At 30.6% G+C, this 16,805-nt stretch overlaps 1 protein-coding gene across 3 annotated transcripts in view; it reads right to left on the reverse strand.

The window, feature by feature from the left end:
* LOC145259781 (uncharacterized) overlaps positions 1-16,805 on the reverse strand; it is a 353,454-nt gene that overhangs the window by 322,279 nt on the left and 14,370 nt on the right. The window contains exon 1 of one of the 3 annotated variants that reach the window (XM_080117541.1): positions 16,596-16,724. The exons of the other annotated variants lie outside the window; for them this stretch is intronic. The gene's annotated coding sequence lies outside the window, so the exon portion shown is untranslated. Of the gene's footprint in view, positions 1-16,595; positions 16,725-16,805 lie in introns of those variants that run through there. 3 annotated transcript variants of the gene reach the window in all.

Genomic DNA, 16,805 nt, shown 5'->3' on the forward strand with positions numbered 1-16,805 from the left:
CCCGCGGTAGTTGAAAATTTTATTTGTTTTAAAAATTAATAAAAAAATAAAATAAAACAAATAAATTTAAAACAATTTTTTAGCAAATTCTTTTTTTAACCCTTTTAAAAGCTAAAAAGAATTGCTTTAAAAAATTAAGAATTTTTTCAATGAAATAAGAAACACAAAACACACTGTTTTGTTTTTCTTAAGAATTTATATAAATTATAAAACAGGTGTCAATTCACTTGCACATTTTTTTTTAAAAGAAACTATAATAATAAAAAATATAATAATAATAATAATAATAATAATAATAAAAAACTTACAGTATCCTCTCAACATGACATTTTTAATTATAAAATAAAATAGCTAATTTAAAATCGTAAACAGGCAGCTATTTTTTTAAATTTTTTTTTTGTAAATATTTGGAGAGGAAATGGCTTTAATGATTTTTAACTGATAAAGAGCGACTATAAAGAGAAGTAATTCCTTCCTCATTAATTAATGTTTGCGATGATGTTTTTTTTTTTTGTGACACTGGATGTACGGACAAGTAAATTAATATTTAGATGTTAGTCTGCACAACATTTTCAAAACAACCCTTCCCAAATAAACAAGATTTCATTAACATATATTTCATGCAAATTAGGTTATATGGCCTCATTTTTTTATTGCAATTTTTGTTTTTCTACCATTGACAAACGGCAACAATCCTTTCATGTAATTTAAATAATGAAGAGTTTTGGATACAACAATCTAACGATTTGAAATCAACAAATTTAGGTCACAAAAAGTAATGAAACGTAAATATGTAGATTATTTATTTACGAGAATCTCCCTCCTCCCAATCCCTTCCATGAAAATAATGTGGGAGAAACGTGAAACTTTTCAAAATAGATCAAGCATTGAAAAAAAAAAAAACATAAAAACAAAAACTTAGTCAAACATTTTACATTACAATAAAATGATTTTCTCTTCAATGAAATATTTATGTCAATCATCAAAATTCCTTACATCAAAATGGTCGATTATTCATACTTCAAATCATGTGACCACAATTTCTAATTTTTTTATACAACACTTCTAATGAGCAGCTCCTGGTATTATATACTGGATTACTTCCATTTGTTATCCATTATTTATACATCTATTAGGTGGATCCCATAGAAGTTTGGTTGGTTTGGTTGTTTTTGTTTTATGGCATATCAACCCTTTTCAGGTTATTTCATGCCGAATCCAGTGATTTTGAAGAAAAAGTTTTTAGTAGAATATATTTGTTTGTTTGTTTTTCAAGTTGGTTTCTATTTAACCCGTAGTTAGGACCCTAACAAGGACTCCAGGTCAGAGTGGACCTGGGAGCAATGGCAATAAAGTGGTGGCTCTACACTCCCCAAAGCCTACAAGCTGAGGCCTCACCATCGAATATAGTTTAAGGTCATATCCAGGACCAATCCCATAGAAATCCAACCGTCTTCTACATCAGTCTGTATACTTAACTATTAATATTATTGATAGTAAGATTCCTTTTAAAATAATGCTTGTCAAAGTCAATACTATTGAAAAAAAGCCAGTATCTTCAGACAGCCTGGTCTGGTAGTACCAGCCTAATGAATTCTGATGATTTAGAGGGGGGGGTGCAGACGATAATGAGTAATTGCAATCTATCATGACAGAATATTATTCAAGATATTTGTTTTTGACTTACAGAACATGATTGAGTTTTACAAAGGAGAAAAAACAATAGCATTAATGTTTAGTGCATTTTAGGTCAGACAGCCTGATCGCAGCAGATACCTACTAGGTGGAGCCAGTAGAAATCCTACTGTGCTTTCTCCATCAACCACTATACTTCATGGTTCATAGTATTAGTAATAGTAGGATTCCTTTTTAAATAATACATATCTGTTAAGGTCAATACTATAAAAAAATACTCTTTTTCTGTAAAAATTGTCATTGTCAGCCAAATATCCTTTGAATAAATAAAACAAATGTTTTCTTTCTTTATTTAAAATTGTAGCAATTCTTTTTAAAACAATGAATATATCTGTGTTTTCTTATAAAAATAATCAACAGGTAAATATTCTTTGAATAAAAAAAAAAAAAAAAGACCCATGGAAAAATCAGTTATAAAAGTGATATTCTCCTGAAATTTGAACGTTCAATTCTCAGTGTGAGCAACTGGAAAATACAATTGCGAATTACTGAGGACCTCTATCCATTCATGGCTGATAGAACAACAACATGCTACCCCCGGGAAGTAAATAATTCAAAATTCTGAGTTTGACAAAAACATTCCAGAGTTTGACAAGATACACCTGAAGAAAGCCGTAGGTTACATCAACCAAGATGTTGCGAAAATCATACACAAGATGAGAACAGAAGTCCAATGAATCGAAATAATACAAGCCTCTTTCATCTCAATTATATCATAACAACAGCCTCTAAAATTTTCCTTGAGCGTAGGAAATAACCAAAAGTCACAGGAAGCAAGATCTGGACTATAAGGAGGAACTGTCTCGATGCCATCTTGGTCAAATAGTCTGTGACAAGAATAGAGCATTCTTGGAACAAACTTTGCACAAATCTTTCGCACTGCAAAGAACTGTGTGTACAGGTCCCACACTGACACCAAACTGTGCACTTACTGTCTCTGTAGACATACGACAGTTCTATCTATGAAATCCATTATTTGGCCAACCAACTCTGACTTAACTTCCTTACTCCTCCCATACCTCATCATCCACCACAAACTCCCTGCCTTCCTTGAATCTCTTATGATATCTACTGAAGCAGTAGAATAATCATTTTTTCAACGATCTTGGCAACAGATTTGATGTACGTGTTCTATTTCAGGTTCAGATCATTAATGCATAAGTTCAGTCATCATAACAAAGCAATTTGCAATACACATTCATCCATTCAGCCAAAGCAATCAGTGATTCAAAAAGGTTCTTATAAAAAAAGTTGCCACATTTGGGGAGGAGCTGCCTTGGCAGAGTTCAAAACCTGCTTTGAAACCTAGTAGGTAATGCCCCCTTTCTCCTCTCTGCAATCCCTACAGGAAAGATGTTGCGAGCCTGACTCTGTTCCATTATTTTTTTTATGGGAATGACTGTCTGAATTTCAATCTATGATCATCTCCTGCCAAACTTTCACAAAAAGCACTCATCTAGCTGAAACCACTATCAACAATGCCTCCCACTATCTGTGCCTAAATCTGCATGCAATTTTTTTTATCTAATTAAAATTAAACTGAAGAAAAATAATTCAAAATATATTAAAAGCCGTATCTTATTTCAGGATTTAAAAAAAAAAAAAAAAAAAAAAAAATGTATTTTAGTGAATTCAAATTTTTTTTGGGGGGGGGATTACAAAGGAGGTGCCACTTATCAAGGCCCAGAGGCCACTCGAGGATGAGGGTTAATGTCTGTCAATGGGAAAACATCATAGTAATTGTTATCAGTGGAAATTTGGTAAATTGGATTACTTAAGGGGACAGCTCATCAAGAATTTGTTTACATTGAACTTGAAGACAACCATATTCTAGTCAGCTGGAAAGCAGGAAAACGCATTCCACAGATGTGCAGTTCTAAGAAAGAAGCTTTGTTCATGGAATCTATGTTTTGGTTTAGGTACAGATAAAGAGTGGGGGAAATTATTGATAGTGGTTTCAACTAGACGAGTGTTTTTCATGAAAGTTTGACAAGGAGGAAATCATAAATTGGAGCTTAGATGAGCACTTACCATGAAAATAACGATAAAGCAGAGAGACTTGCAACATCTATTCTGTGGGAAAGAGATTGCAAGGAAGAGAAAAGGGCATCTCCCACTAGGCTACAAAGTCTATTTTGAACTCTGTCAAGATGGACCCCTGGGGGACTCCAGCATTAATACTGTGAGCTTTTTATTTCTGCCCATTAACCACTATTCTTATGAACCTATCATAGAGAAATGATTTAATAGTTGAGAAGATATTTCCAACTATAATGTAGCTAGAGATCTTGTAGAGTAGACTTTTATGCCATACCCTATCAAAGGCCTCTGATATGTCAGAGCAATTGCCTAGTAAGGAAGCTTCTATTGCGAGATTCGCTAATCCTATGAGATATAACCATTAGCATACCTGCTGTAGATCTAGCAGAATGGAAACCAGATTGCATGTTACTAAGATTATTTTTGTTGAGGTGGTTGACTACTTCTCTATTTGATACAGATTCCAGCAACTTACTCATGACACACAGGAGACTGATTGGTCTGTATTGAAAGATGAGTGATCACTTGAATTTATAAATACAGGGCATACTGATGAGGTTTTCCAGGGTGTTGGGAAGCAATTCTCCTTAAGACGATGCTTAAACAGCTTTGTAAGTATGGGAGCTAGTTCTGGTTGAAGCCTTTTGAGCACTCTAATAGGAATGCGATCCGGGTCAGTTTACTGGAATTGAGGTTTTTGATTAGCTTGGCAACATCCCGCAAAAATATTTGTGTGTCACATAGCGTGTTTTTAGACACAGTAGGAAATATGGAGTGTTGGCGGCCCTGATCGCACAGAGCAGAATTAGCTGGAAAGAGTTTGGTTTTGTCTGATGTTGGCAAAATTACCTCAGATTCATTGATGATGGTTGGGATAGAGCACATGCTTCTATTCGGAACCATGTTTGCTATTTCCAAAACTGGTGAGAATCAAGCCACTACTCAGCTACTTTGGACTAAGCATACAACTTTCTCGCGCGTTCTTTATTACTCTTTTACAGTGGTTGCTGGCAGTCCTGAAAACGGCTTTAGTCTCGGTACATCTATTACATTGGAAGCAATGGAAAAACTGATTTCTGTGCACAATGGCAGTAGCACATTCTGGAGAGAACCATGGCTGCCTGTTAGGTTTCTGTTGGAAATTTTTGAAGGGTATGAAGTGGTCTATACATACAATTAACTATTCCATCAGGTCTGATACTATAGAGGACACATTCTTTTTAAACATGGAATGCAGAGGTAGATCCGATATAAATTTACAAAAACTATCCCAGTTAGCCATAGAGTATCGATATACTGTACAATAAAGAGGTGCGTCTAAAGACTTATTAAATTTCGTTTTTATCTTAACTGATACAACCAAGTGGTCGCAAGATCACAGTGGAAACAGAACGGAGGATGAACATAGCTCAGGGCAAGTTATGAGAAAAAGGTCTAGGAGACTTGCATACAGATTATCAGTGTCAGGCACACAGGTGGATTCATGAACAATCTGAGTTAGGTCATAAGCAATAGAGAAATTGTGACAGAACCTCTCCTCATCTGTCTTGTTTGAGTGGGCTAACCATTTTACATTGAAGTCTCCACAGACATGAATGTTAACCGAACGAAGGATGACCAGACAGGATCTGGTCAATTTTCACAGATATGCTTTTAAAGATAGTAATTCCACTGTTGTGGGGGCGATAGAGGACAAATATAAACACAGTGGTGTTTATATGTAAGTGGTGTGAGCAAGTGCAACGGAGAAACACCATATAGGGTAATTTACGGTCTTCTCAGGAGATGTCCCTACCACATGGAAAGCATCTCTAACGTTGGCACATACTTCATGTCCATGGTGAAATTTCGTAATTTTAAAATGGGATATTGGTTATCTTTACAATCACTGCTTCAACTTCACTACCAGTTGCTCTTTCGTGTTTAATTTCTTAAAGTCTTTTGTTTATTAAATTGTTAGATGAAAGTACAGAATATGTACAGGAAGTTTCCCATACCCATATTAAAGGCTTTTAAATAACGTTATTATTTAGAAACATGCATTCTTAACATGGAGAGAGTCAACCGGAAGTGCAGTTGAAACAATAATCGCAAAGATAACAGATTTTTTTTTTTTTTTTTTTTTTTTAAATCGGTTTTACTTTACGTCATTGAATTGTTGATTTTAATAAATATTCAATTAATAGTAAATAAATAAATGATAATTAAATATACAGGACCTGTCTTTCCACGAGGGCCGGATTAAACAAAAAAAAAATCAGTTTTTAATGCGTAAGGGAGGGGGAGTAAGCTCCTAAAATGGGGTAGTTTGGATTGGGGGAAAAAATAGTGTCCAAAAAGGATCTCTGCTTCACTGATCGAGAACAGAACAGATACTAGACTTCGGTCTCAACCTCAATTCAATATACAAGTTACATAATTACGAAAAAAAAAAAACAAAAAAAAAAACATGCTCACGCGAAATGGTCTTCTAGTTTTATTATTATCATTATTAAGATAGAGGTTGTATTATTTCTTTAAAGCAGTCATCTGATATACGAGAGAGAAGATGGCAATTTTATGAAGGGCACTCCCTCTCCATTTAAAATAATAAAAACAAGTTTGCATGAGTGAACTGACAAAGGTCTTAACTAAAAAAAAAAAAAAAAAAGTTGTGATGCTTATTTAGAATTACCCTTATATATATATATATATATATATATATGATGTTACGTACTCGTCACTGAACAAGATGGCATATTCCAAAAATCAGATCACTTGTTCAAGTAGTTTTTCTAAACTAAGAAAATCAATATTTATAACTAATCGAGGCGTAGTGCTTTGATCTGCCATGATTTATAAATAGGGTAGAGACAACTCAATTCGAACTATCGAAATCAAAATCATCCTTATAAATTATAAGCACCCCTTCTTTTTTTAACTAAGAAAATCAAAATTTACAATTTTTAGGGATTTTAATAGTAAATTGTATCCATTATAAGGCTTATAATTGATACAATTTACTATTAAAATCCCTAAAAATTGTAAATTTTGATTTTCTTAGTTAAAAAAAGAAGGGGTGCTTATTCAAACTGGCACGTCAATTAAAAATCAAGAAAATATAGAAAAATCCGTACGTACTCGTTACAGATTGAAGATGTCATATTCCAAAAATTATGTAAATCGATCAAGTAGTTTAAGTTTTTTTATAAGTAAGAAAGTAAAATTTTATGATTTTTAGCGATTTATCTACTAAACTGGGCGGACGACCTGTACGAGAGTGCCCACCCCCTAAAATGCGTGTTTTTTACTTTTTTTCTGATGATTATCATAGATTACAGACTTAAATATCATATTAGCAGAAACATTTTTTTAAAAATTAAAAAAATTAATGAATTTTAAGAAGGGGGTTTACTTTCTCGTTATAACGTGCTAATCACGTGACATGTCGGTAAAGAAATGGACAGTAAGTCAGGTAGCAACAAAGTAGAACATTATAACGAGAAAGTGAACCCTCTTCTTAAAAGTAATTACTTTTTTTTCTTTCAAATTTTTTTCTGCTAATATGATACTTAGGTCTGCACTTTACGATAATCGTCGAAAAAAAAGCTTTTAAAAAAAAAGGCGTAAAACACACATTTTTAGGGGGGCACTCTCGTACAGGTCCGCAAAAAAAAATAAATACTTATCAAATCACATTATTTTTGGAATATGACATCTTCGTTCTGTAACGAATATGTACATCATACAGGCTTATCTGTATTTTCTTTACTTTTAATTGCCGCCATAAGTGCCAATTTGAATAAGCATCAAAGAAAAACATCTACTAGAGTACATCATATAGATTTTTCTGTATTTTTTTAGTATAAATTCTAAATTAGAACTAAACTTGCTTGTTTTGTGATATGGAAAAAAACACGCACTTACTGGTACAAAAGGGCTATTTGCCCAAGAAATAAAACAAAGTTTTTAGGTGTTTTTTCTTCTTTGTTTGCATCGACTTTCACCAAGAAAATGAAGAATTTTAGAATTTAAAATATTTATTCGTTCGTTATTTATTTTATTTATTTATTTATACTTTAATTTGTACACAGTTTTTCTTTACGTACACACACATATATATATATATATATATATATATATTACAATCAATCCGCCCGCCACTCTCTGGAGCCATATCTATCTCATATATATATTGGATAAAATTGGGCCTATTGCTAGATCATGTCGACAATATATCCGTTTCAAGAGTGCTCATACTACAGTGGCTATTAGTAGAGCTGGTGCGCATGTAGCTTTTTGGCTTACATCCACACGTTAGGGTTTCGGTCTATGCGACCTCATCAGAGCCAATAGGATTACGAGGAGAGTATAAATCGAAACCATGGCTTATCGATATAATCAGTGATTATAATAATCACCATTCTTACACATAAATCACAAATCATATTGCAATTAGGGTACTCATGCACTTATTGAACCGTGCTGAAATAACGTTATTTTAAAAGCCATTCTTAACATGGGGAGGGTATTTTGTACCTATTCTGTACTTTAACCTTACAAATGAATTAAAAAAAAAAAAAAAAAAAAAAACATAAAACTTTAATTAAACTTGGAAATACGATTTAAAAAAATAGTGCGGATCAGTAAGTGTATTTAGCACCGCAATTAGTTTTAAATTATTGAACTGCTGGTTTGAGGCAGTTATGAATAATTAAAAAAATGAATAAGCAATTTACCCACCCCCTCACCACTGGTAGCTCCAAGGAGACGGATGGCGGTATATAATTTTGGTGCTTGCTGAGAAAGAGGTAACAGATCTATTTTTGTTTTTTAAATATATCATTTTAAGCAAAAAAACAATATTACTTGTCATGTTGAAAATCCAAAAATTATGAAAAATTCATATAGGTTACACAAGTTCGATGCCATTAGCATGTGATCTAAAATCTGCGTTCTGAATTATGTCCCGTTTCTGAACTCGTCACCGTCTGCTTTAAAACATCTACGAAAAATGCAATTTTCGTAAAAATTACTTTTAACTATAAATAACTTTCCACTCAATAGATTTTTGGGATCAAGTAAAGATTAGATACCCCGTAGCAGACGACAAAAATAGGCGAACAATTCAAGGGGCACCAGTTGTTTGACCTTGACATTGCCGTTAGTTGTTTGTAAACTTGTAAACAGGTCAAATAGCAAACATATTCAAATGTTCGCGAGCAAGATTTAATATATTTACAAAACTTTTAAAGATTTAAAAGAAAAAATATATTTACAAAACATTTTCTTTAATATTTACAAAAGTTTTAATGATTAAAAAAAAAAAAAAACCTTTTTTCTATTTACACAAAACTTTTTGTGTAAGTAACAAAACGAACGTAAATGTAACCAAATATATTCAAATAAATAGGTGTCTTTCTGAGTGCGTTTTTTAAATATATTTACAGAACTTTAATAAAACTAATAATCTATATATATAAAAATGTAACTCTTGGTTTGTTCGTAATTAATAGTCTAAATAACTAAATAAATGATTGCTTCGACATTTTGGTATAATATGTTTACTGTACCCATGCGTGTTTTTATATATCTCTTTTTAATTATAACATTATACTTAATTTTTCTATAATAAATAGGTGGTTTTCTTTGTACCAATAGACCATTTATTTTATTTATAGACAATTATTTATCACCGCTTGCCGTCACGTGACCAGTGTTTCCAATTTAGTGGTTTTCCCGCTAGATCTGGAAATTTCGTTTGCAATCTAGCGGGGAATTCTAGAAAATCTAGAGATATTTCGCACCCACACACCCGCAATTTTAGATTAAAAAATAAAGAAAAGCGCTTGAAAATACTTTAAAACATAAAATAAAATCATTCATGTAAGTAAAAAAAAGTAGCATTTATTGCCTTTGGTAACAATTATTTATTGATTATTTGTTTTGTTTTTCACCTTTTTTTTTCAGCTAACCATTCTTAAATCTCGCTATAAAATCGATTTTTCCAAGTACATTTTAGGGGTGGGGGCATTCCAACCTCCGTAGTTTAGTTTAAAATATGATCTAAGCAACCACCCTTAGTCAAAAATTCTAAAAAGCAAGAAACAACAGCAAAAAAAAAAAGAAAAAAAAAAAAAAACTTATACCAAACACAGTAGAATTTAATTATCTACCAACCTAAATACTTTTAACATGCTAAAACAAAGTTTTTTATTTTTCATTTTTCTAATTTCCAAATATGTTCAAAGTGGATTTTACACACTGAATAAAAAAAATAAAATGTCCGCTTATCGCTTAAGGAGTAAGGAGGCTTAATTTTTCAAAAGTTGTAAACAAATGACTAGGTGTATCAGAATTTTTGTATGAATTTTGTACACCCCTAACACGAAACTGCGAATAAAATATAAAAAACTCGTAATTTTTCTTTTAAAAGTGGGTTGTTTATTTTCTTTATGGATTATACTTCCAAAATAAACTATTAAAGTTGTATAAAAAGTAATAGAAATATTATTTTTTTATTTTTTAAAAAACTAATGAAATTAATTGAATTTTACGAGCTCAGTATTTTCAATTTTTAAACTTTAAAAATCTATCAAAATTTTTCTATTGATTCAATTTTTACGATATTTTCAGAGTCAATGTGTGAAATTTTATGATCTTTCCAATAAACCGAATATAATATTTTAGATAAACGTTTTTTCTTTTTTAATTCAAGCCCCCCCATTTTGAAATGTCTATTAAAAAGTAAATAATTAATTTACTCACCAAAGTGTTATATATCACAAATTGAAGATAAAAGATCAATAAATAATATATTCAAATTTAAAACAAAAAAGTAGTGTTTTTTAGAAATTTACCTGTAAAGTCCCAAGTTTAAAACCTTTTTTTTTTTTTTTTTAAATCACGTTGTTTTCTTTTGTTTTTTGTTTTTTTAATGAAACCTTGGTCCTTTAATTGCAAAAAAAATTAGGGCTTGAATTGCATTTTTCGAGGAAAAGCTTGGAAAACGGGGTGGAATTATTCAATATTTTTCACGAAATTTCTGACACACACCTAACAAATGACTTATCTACCACTAACCCTAAGTTCGAGTTCCACTCCCAAATTTAGAGTTAGTGATAGTCAGATTTTTTATACAATTTTCCAAGAGTGAAGTCCCCAATGGTTAAACGACATGCAGCCAGTTAATTGTTGGAAAGACAACTTTTAATAAAAGAAATGAAATAAAAATAACTTAAACACAGTTTCAGCACATATAAAAGATACTCGAATTTTACTGCATTTGGTATCAGGTATTTTTGTTATTGTTTACAATTTCTCGAATATTAATTATTTTACACAAATGATTGTGTTGTTCCTACTTACTTGCCCCCCCCCAAGAGCCGTCATTCATGATTTTACTTATTTTTACTAATTTTTAGACATTTATTTTATTTAATTGTCAGCATGAACCAACTTTTTAAGATGCATCATATGCTAACACTTCAGCGAAGTTTACTGTATTTATTTTTTAGAAAACATTAATAACAGAAAGTTTTACACTTTATTTATTTTTTTTGCATAATTAATGATGCAAGTATGTTTTCTGTTTTTCTTAACATCTGTTGAAAAAAAATAATTTGTAGTCTCTTGGAGGAAAAAAAACAAAAAAACTTTTGTCTACTTTCACCTAACTATTTACAATGTTCATATAAAGCATTCATCTGTTCTTTTTATAATAAAAATTCCGTTTTCAAAAAGAAACGTTTACTGCCAAATTTCTTTTAAAAAAAAACAAAAAAAAAAAAAAAAAAAAAAACTTTCACCTTACAATTTATGGTAAAAAATTAATTTTTTTTTTTGGGGGGGGGGAACTTTTATTGATAAAAAAAAATTGTAAAAATAATAAAAGTAAATAAATGAACAAAATGCAATTTTTCTTGAGGAATGTGTTCCATTTTAACAAACTGAGCCACAGCAACGGAACAACGCATGGCCGGGTACAGCCAGTAATTATTATAAAAATAAGATAAAAATGAATGACCTATATTAATTGCAAAACATTAGAAACTGAAATTTTCGGACGCTAAACTTACTTGCCCTTAATTTGTCTTTATGGAGAAGTAAGCAAAAAGCAAGTTTTTTTTGTTTTTTAAATAAAAATAAAAATTATAAAAAGATTTGTATCTTGTGATACTACACTTCATCTTTATAAAAATAAAAGTTATAAGATATGTGAATAAAATATATTTTTTAAAATCTCGATTGTTTATACTTGTGATTTTATGCATGAAAATTGCCTCGGTCTAGAAGGATTTCTCCTCCACTGACCACCTACATACATAGCACTTTAAATAAATATTGAATTGTATTAAAAACGCACGAAGATAAACACACACACACACACACACACACACTGTACATAAAAATTAATCTTGGTCGCAAAAATCCAAACAAGTCAGTTATTTTATATTTGTTTCTGCCATAAAAAGTTTGGTTATAATAATTTTATTTCAATTTGTTTTTTTTTTAATTATGTATTTTTTAATTGACATCATCCGAAATTCTCAGTTATAACCTCGGTTTATTTATTTATTTGGTATTATTTTACGACTTGCCCCAGCGTAGTATAAACACCTCAGCCTGCAGCCACACCATGTTAAGAACAGCTTTCGAAATAAACACCTCCCAACCTCCCCATGTTAAAGAACGGCTTTTGAGGTTGGGTGGGGGTTATTCCAAAAGCCGTTCTTAACATAGGGAGGTTGGAGTGTTTATAATATGCTGGGGCAGTGGGGCACGTCGTAAAAATTTACCATTTATTTATATCATTATTCGTTCTGTAAATATATAAAAAGAATGTACTCAGAAAGACACCTATTTATTTAAATATTTTTTGTTTTAATACGTTCGTTTTATTACTTACATTAAAAAGTTTTGTGTAAATAGAAAAAAAGTTTGTTTTTTTTTATCCTTAAGTTTTGTAAATATCTAATATTAAAGAAACTGTTTTGTAAATATATATATATTTTCTTTTAAATCTTTAAAAGTTTTGTAAATATATTTTTAAAAAATCTTGCTCGCGAACATTCGAATGTCTGCTATTTGATGTGTTTACAAACAACTAACGGCAATGTCAAGGTCGAACAACCGGTGCCCCTTGAATTGTTCGCCTATTTTTGTCGTCTGCTACGGGGTATCTAATCTTGATCCGATTTATGTAATTTTTGGATATATTACTATTTTCGACATGGTAATTAAGTAATGTTGTTTATGCTTAAAATGACATTTAAAAATCGTTCTGTCGCTTCTCTCAACAAGCACAGAAATTTTTTTTACTATAACTAGCTCGGGTCGGGTCTAGACAACTTAATTTTATCCCTAGATAAACTAATTATTTGCAATTTTGCATATATTGAATTTGCAAAATAAAATTTAAATTAAAAATGTAAAATTTAGAAAAGAAGAAAAATTTCCTAAGTTTTAATTCCAACTTTTTGAAAATCATTTTGAAAAAAAAAAAAAAAAAAGGCATTTATGTTACCGTGCCGCCAAAACAATTCCCCCCCCCCCACACACACACACCGTCTTCTTATGTAAACAGAATTTTTGTGAAATATTAAACGGTTTTTCTGCTCGGTTAACGTCGGCGCGTTCGCGTTACTCACGAGAAAAAAAAAAAAAAAAGGTTAATTAAATTTGTTTGTTTAATATTTGTAAAATAAAATAAAATTAAAAAAAAAAAAAAATTGTAAAAAAATATTGGTTTGATTATTTGCTATCCATAAAAAACGAACGGGACAATATTTTTTCAACGTCATACTTGTTGCAATATGATACGAAACTAATCGCAAACATTTGGCAACAATTAGAAAGTTGAAATGTTCAAGATAACATTCCCTCTTTTTTTTTTAGTGTAACAAAGAATAAAAAACAATCGTTATTTTTGTCCATTAAAATATGTAAACAACGATCCAACGACAGCAAACCATGCTCCAGTAACTATTAGTAAGTAATATTAGTAATATTAATTAATCTACTAAGTGATAATAGTTAGTAATTATTAATAATTTAGTATCGACTAAGACTAACTAGTATAATATATCAATATTAAATAATAGTTAAAGCACGTAATGACTTTTGTGTTGACTAAGAAAGAAGCTGTTGGTTGAAGATGAAATTAGATGGGTTTTCAAATTAAAAAGGTTCATTAGGGTCTTCCTAGTGAATTGATTCCCCACGAGAGCAAAAGAACCCCCCCCCCCTCCGCATCCACAAAAAGGAGGTGCTTGCTTCTTGGGCGGAGTTGTACAACCATCAACCCCATGCGTAATTTCTATACTGATAGGTTTTTTGAAATTTTTTCACTGTATTATTATTGATTGGACACTAATTAACCAGATTATGAAAAAAAATTGATTATTTCGACATTTGAAAGGGGTGCTCACTTTAGTTACAACGTTCTGATAAATCAATCACCCATTTTGTAACCAATAAAAACGCGGGTATATCAAAACCATAGAAAGTAAAAATGATATGAGCCTCTACAGCATGCGCATATGTAAATCAAAAATATTTTTGTTTCTCAAAGAAAAAAAAACATAGAATGAACATGACTTTTTTTTTTATGAAAATAAAGTTTCGAGTTTTTTTTTTCTTGTAACTTAATTAGTTTTTTGGGTTTGTATTACTGTACACAGATTCGAAAAAGTTGTCAAAAAAAAAAAAAAAAAAAAAATATATATATATAACAAGTAAATGTTATCAAAGGCAAGATAAGTTACTTTTTTATCTAACTGGATATGTTTTTAGTGTTTTTATTTAATGTAGCATTAAAAAAAAAAATTTAAGTATTATAAATTTCACTAACATGCTGGAGAAATGTTTCATAATTTTCCATCCAGTTGTCAATTTTCATATCGTACGCCTCCTTTGCTCCGTCAACATGGGACCATTTCATATCTCCCGAAGACACTTCCGTATTTAGAAAAAAATAATAAAAAAAATAATGGGCGACCGATTTACCAGAACGTTGTAACTAAAAAGTGAGCACCCCTTTCAAATGTCAAAATGTTGTTTATTTTTCATAATCTGGTGTCCAAATCAATAATAATCCAGTGAAAATTTTCAAAAAACCGATCAGTATAGAAATTACGCATGGGGGTGATGGTTGTATAACTCCGCCGGTGCTTGTACAAATGTACAAAGGCGACAGATCAAACAAGGGAGACAAATCGTAAAACAGGGGAGATAGTTTGGTACTTATGCATTTATGTTGTGTTGAAATAACGTTATTATTTAGAAAGCCATTCTTAACCTGGGGAAGGGAGGGTGTTTTGTAATCATTCTGTACTTTCACATAATACAAAAAGATATCGTAAAACTTTAAATTGAAAATATTATTTTTTTAAAAAAATAGCATGGTAACATAAGTGCATAAGCACCAAGATTTTTATTTATTTATTTATTATTATGTATATGTAATAATTTATTACAGAATAGTTACAAAACACCCTCCCATGTTAAGAATGGCTTTCTAACGTTATTATTTCAGCGCAGGCAGGCACGCAGGCAGTACAATAAGTACATAACTACCAGTTTAGTTAAACAACAAAAACAGTTTAATTAAATTAAGTAAATAAATTAAAATTTGAATAATTTCCAGTTCTGTTTTCATAAATTTAAATTCATATCAAATTGTTTTTTAAGTAATTTAACTGAACTTTAATCTAAAATATATTTTCTAAATTAAACAATCTAAGTTATGTCCCTTCTTTCTGCAATATTGTATTAAATAAAAAAATAAAAAATTAAAAAAATCGATCTGTCGCCTTTCAAACACTAAAATGGGTTGCACTCAAAGACAAAACAGATACTAAGCCGGAAATGTTCCGAATTGCTAGTCTCCCCACGTGGATAAAGTTAGGGTACTCATGCCATCCCATGCACTTATTGATCCGTGCTTAATAACGTTATTATTTAAAAAGCCATTCTTAACATGGGGAGGGTGCTTTGTAGCTATTCTGTACTTTAACCTTACAATTGAAAAAAAAAAAAAAACATAAAACTTTAATTAAACTTGGAAATACGATTAAAAAAAAAAAAAAATAGCGCGGATCAGTAAGTACATTAGCACCAAAGTTAGTTTTTAAGGGAATCCTTAACCCAGAACAGTTTCTTTTTTTTTTTCTCTGACCGAAAACACAACAGATAATGCAGGTTGATCATAGCCTGAAGACGAGAAGAAAAGTTAATTGTCTCAGATATTAAAAATACAATTTCAGAAATGTTTGTTTAAAAATATAAAACCGGGTTAAACGGTTTCGGATTTTTTTTATTTTTTTTTTAGATAAGGAATTTGCATTTTGGATAATTAAACGTTCTTAAGTTCGAAAGGTATACTACTTGAGGAAAGTCGGAGGTTATCGGTCGAAAAGTTATGGGTTTTTGTTTAGAATTCCACTGAAAAAAAAAAACACAAAAAAAAAACCAAAGATACAGACAAATCTTATGAAACTAAGATGTCATATTCCAAAAATCACGTAAATTGATCAAGTAGATTTTTTAACTAATCAAATTTTATAACAAAGCGCTATTTTTTTTTGATCCGCCATTTTTATAATAAAGGGGCAGACAACTCAATTCGACCCATCGAGATCAAAATCAGCCTTATAATTGATGCAATTTTACTCTGACAATCGCTAAAAATTTTCTATATAAAAAAAGAAACTACTTTATCAATTGACGTGATTTTTGGAATACGACATCTTTTTTCCGTGATGAGGACGTATATCATAAAAATTTGTCTGTATTTTTTATCAAGTCGAATTAAAAAAAAAAAAATGAATACATCAACTACCCGCTCGTTAACTAGTAATAATATTAAAAATATTATTTACCTGTTTTTAACAGACATAAGTTTCCTTTTCTTCCAGGGTAAAAATAAAAATAATTAAAAAAAACAAAACTTTTTTTCTTTTTTTTTTCCTTTTTTTTTTTTAAATTTTATCCATCGCAAAGAAAAAGAGAAGCCTTCGATAGTTGTTGATATATTCCGTCTTGTTTATTTTAAAAATAAAAAGTATGAAACACCATAAGGGGTGGGGGAT

Source organism: Euprymna scolopes, chromosome 35, assembly GCF_053919585.1.
Source record: "Euprymna scolopes isolate OS-2025 chromosome 35, ASM5391958v1, whole genome shotgun sequence".
NCBI classification, from domain to species: Eukaryota; Metazoa; Mollusca; class Cephalopoda; order Sepiida; family Sepiolidae; genus Euprymna; species Euprymna scolopes.